The sequence below is a fragment of the Montipora foliosa genome, unplaced genomic scaffold (genome assembly GCF_036669935.1).
Source record: "Montipora foliosa isolate CH-2021 unplaced genomic scaffold, ASM3666993v2 scaffold_407, whole genome shotgun sequence".
Taxonomy (NCBI): Eukaryota; Metazoa; Cnidaria; class Anthozoa; order Scleractinia; family Acroporidae; genus Montipora; species Montipora foliosa.
Genome location: NW_027179709.1, coordinates 122,501 through 126,818, shown reverse-complemented (window position 1 = coordinate 126,818; position 4,318 = coordinate 122,501). Strand labels below are relative to the sequence as shown.

General features: G+C 41.2%; 1 non-coding gene across 1 annotated transcript; it reads left to right on the top strand.

The window, feature by feature from the left end:
* The first annotated feature begins 4,030 nt into the window (after positions 1-4,030).
* Positions 4,031-4,102, top strand: Trnat-ggu (transfer RNA threonine (anticodon GGU)). The gene has a single exon. It is a non-coding gene; the product is annotated as a tRNA-Thr (tRNA).
* The last annotated feature ends 216 nt before the right edge of the window (positions 4,103-4,318 follow it).

Sequence of the window (4,318 nt, the reverse complement as noted above, 5' to 3'; positions counted from 1 at the left end):
GGAAATAGGCTTAGATCCGCTGTTTTTTTCCACAATGAACACGACAACAATGATTCTAGTGTTGACAACGACGCGCCCTTATTCCCCACTATTAAGAAACCCACCCGTTGGTCGTTTTCCGGAACTTGAATTATTTCTTGAGTCGGTTAAAACCGAATTATTTAACCCCAACAATGTCCGTTCCATTCCGGACAATCTTTCCCCTGGCGAGCGACGCGCGTTGTCAACTCTAGGAGACGTTGACGCCATTTCAATTAAAATTCAGGACAAAGTCTCCAAATTTGTAGACATCGACACGGAAGAATACAACGAAAAAATGAGAGAACAATTGCAAAACCCGCTTCATTATGATAAATTAAATTCAGATCCCAGCTCTCATCATGTTGATGTTATTTTCTAATTGGACAAAGAAGTGGCTTGATAAGGGACAAATTAGCGATGACATTGCCCAATGGGTTGTCGTCAATGGGAATGCAAAACCAGGCAAGGCTTTTGGCACCATCAAAACTTACAAGGAGGGAAACCCCCTCAGGCTTATTACTTCATGTTGTGGCAGAGCCATTGAAAATCTGTCAACTTTCACTGAATTTTATCTCAAGCCTTTATCCCAAAAATTACCTTCTTTTGTTAAGGACACCACGCATCTCTTACAAAAAATTGAAAATCTGAATAAATTGGGCCCTTTTCCTAAAGAAAGCCTTTGGGGCTCATGGGACGTGGTCGCCATGTTTCCCAATGTTGACAACAATTTGGGGATCAATGCAATCACAGAAGCTCTTAATTGTCGAACAACAAATTTTCCATCTACCGATTGCATTGTCGAAGCTGTCAAAATATGCCTGCAACACAACAGTTCTCAGTTTAAAGATGAAAATTTCCTTCAAATTCATGGGACAGCCATGGGACCTAAAAATGCTTGCAGCTATGCCGATTTAGCTATGGGAATTATCGATCAGAAGGCCTTGTCAGGTAATATTAAGCCTAATTTATGGTGGAGGTATAGAGATGATATCTTCGATCTTTGGAAACTAGGACATGATAAACTACTCCAATTCACGCAATTCATCAACTCCCTTTATCCCACTATTAAATGATTACCGGTTGGGTGTGATCACCACTACACTATCAGAGCAACCATGCTGACTACATGGCCAATCTGGATAGTGAATGGGAATTACGTGGTCATCCCGGGCCCATGTCTTTCCCCAACTAGATGACGCTGGATCAACCAGAACGATGATTCACAGGCGGACGAGAGAGAAGAGGACAATTTGTATACAAGTTAAGAAGGTCTCTCGAGCCAACAGCGCATCACTGCCCCCCAGGAGGATCGCAAATGGATTCACAGTCCAAGCCTCGGCGAAATGTGATTAATTAATGAAGTTTGAAATGACCAAGGACGGACAACCCCTGGAAGACATTTTTCGTTGGGAGAAAAACCTTTTATGCCCTGAGCGGGATTTGAACCCACGTCCCCCTGATTACCGGTTGGGTGTGATCACCACTACACTATCAGAGCAACCATGCTGGCTACATGGCCAATCTGGATAGTGAATGGGAATTACGTGGTCATCCCGGGCCCATGTTTTTCCCCAACTAGATGACGCTGGATCAACCAGAAGGATGATTCACAGGCGGACGAAAGAGAAGAGGACAATTTGTATACAAGTTAAAATCAAATCCCGCTCAGGGCATAAAAAGTTTTTCTCCCAACGAAAAATGTCTTCCAGGGGTTGTCCGTCCTTGGTCATTTCAAACTTCATATATATGTATATATATATATAAATGAATGAATAATCAGGACACGATCATACTTTTGCCTCTGGTTTTCATACAGGTCTGTTTCGTACAGGACGTTTAGTTTGTCCTGCACTCATCAGTGTGTAACCAAGAGTGATTTTATTCGCTGAAGATTACCCCTTTTTAGTCGTACATGGCCGTTCGTGCTGCACGCTCCTATTTACCTAACGTTCTTCAATAGGTATTTCTCATTATGTCTACATTTACTAATCAACTCGTTGCGCTTATTGAGTGTTGCTGTTTGCGGCTGGCATATGATGTAATATTTCTCAGCTATGCATAAATTACAACGTTTTGTCGCGTTAGTATAATGCGAGGCGTGACAAAGAATTTTCCACGAAATTGTATAGTCGGTGTTGCTGTCCTTTAATTGCCAAATGTATTTGCTCAGTTCAGTTGAGTTGCTCTTCGCTCTTGCTTTAAACGATGCTTTATGGTTTGCGAACCTTGCTTTGAAATCAGTTGCTGTGAGTCCTACGTACTTTTCTTCCTTTTCGCTGGTCTTCACCGTTGCCTGATACACGATGTCTCTTGAGAGGCATTTTCCTTGTAATGGGCACGTGGTATTCCTCGGACAATTGCATTCCTTCTGGACATTATCTTTGCTGCCTTTTGCCAGTTTTCTTTTGTTATTTCCTTCGATGATTGTTCTTACGTTTGGCATACTACTGTAGGATAGTTTTATTGTGTTCTTGTTGAAGATCTTGTGTAATTTATTGCTTTTCGGAAAGCATTTACGGATAATGTTCAGGAACTCTCTCCCCACATTGGTTTTCACGTTTTCGTTGTAGGGTGGGTTGAACCAGATGATGTTACGCTTCCTTTGCCGTCTCCCTTTCTTTGGAGCCGTTGGTCTAATATAATTAAGTTTGTAAACATATCCACTGTCGCTCAGCGCCTTTTGATATACGGGGGCTGCTTCATTGAAGACTTCCTCACTCGAAGAAATTAATTATATTAGACCAACGGCTCCAAAGAAAGGGAGACGGCAAAGGAAGCGTAACATCATCTGGTTCAACCCACCCTACAACGAAAACGTGAAAACCAATGTGGGGAGAGAGTTCCTGAACATTATCCGTAAATGCTTTCCGAAAAGCAATAAATTACACAAGATCTTCAACAAGAACACAATAAAACTATCCTACAGTTGTATGCCAAACGTAAGAACAATCATCGAAGGAAATAACAAAAGAAAACTGGCAAAAGGCAGCAAAGATAATGTCCAGAAGGAATGCAATTGTCCGAGGAATACCACGTGCCCATTACAAGGAAAATGCCTCTCAAGAGACATCGTGTATCAGGCAACGGTGAAGACCAGCGAAAAGGAAGAAAAGTACGTAGGACTCACAGCAACTGATTTCAAAGCAAGGTTCGCAAACCATAAAGCATCGTTTAAAGCAAGAGCGAAGAGCAACTCAACTGAACTGAGCAAATACATTTGGCAATTAAAGGACAGCAACACCGACTATACAATTTCGTGGAAAATTCTTTGTCACGCCTCCCATTATACTTACGCGACAAAACGTTGTAATTTATGCATAGCTGAGAAATATTACATCATATGCCAGCCGCAAACAGCAACACTCAATAAGCGCAACGAGTTGATTAGTAAATGTAGACATAATGAGAAATACCTATTGAAGAACGTTAGGTAAATAGGAGCGTGCAGCACGAACGGCCATGTACGACTAAAAAGGGGTAATCTTCAGCGAATAAAATCACTCTTGGTTACACACTGATGAGTGCATGACAAACTAAACGTCCTGTACGAAACAGACCTGTATGAAAACCAGAGGCAAAAGTATGATCGTGTCCTGATTATTCATTCATTTGTAATTGCCCTACCGCATGGTATAGAGCACTCTTAGTACAGCAAATACAAGCCTACTTTACGTATATATATATATATATATATATATATATATATATATATATATATATATATACATATATATATATATACATATACTACTAATTAATACTTGTCAGAAATCACTGTGAATCGCCTTCTGAAGGGAATAGGTTGGTGATCCAAAGTTAAATGAGGCAGTTAGTTGTTGTTATTTCCCCGCTCTAACTTACACAATCATTTCATATATAGGGGGAAATTTACTGTGAATCGCTGATCAACTTCAGCATAGTGACGCGATCCTCACTGCAGAAAATGTGCGATTCTCCTCAGAGCTTGCCATTTAAAAAGGTCCTTCCAATTCGGCTGAATGGCGGGGTTGGTTCAGTGGCCGAGTGGTAAGGCATCTGACCGGTAACCAGGAGACCCGGGTTCGATTCCCGGCTGAACACATTTTCACTCATTTCCTTTGTTGTATCGATTTCTGTTCCCATCCTACACTACTATATACATATATATATATATTTTTTTTTGTGTATAAAGAAGGCCGGAAATCCAACGATGTAGTCACTAGCCAGTTGCAGCGAACTACCACTGACTGATCCTTTTTGAATGAAAAACATATGTGTCGTGAGTGGGAATCGAACCCGCGTCCCCCTGGTTACTAGA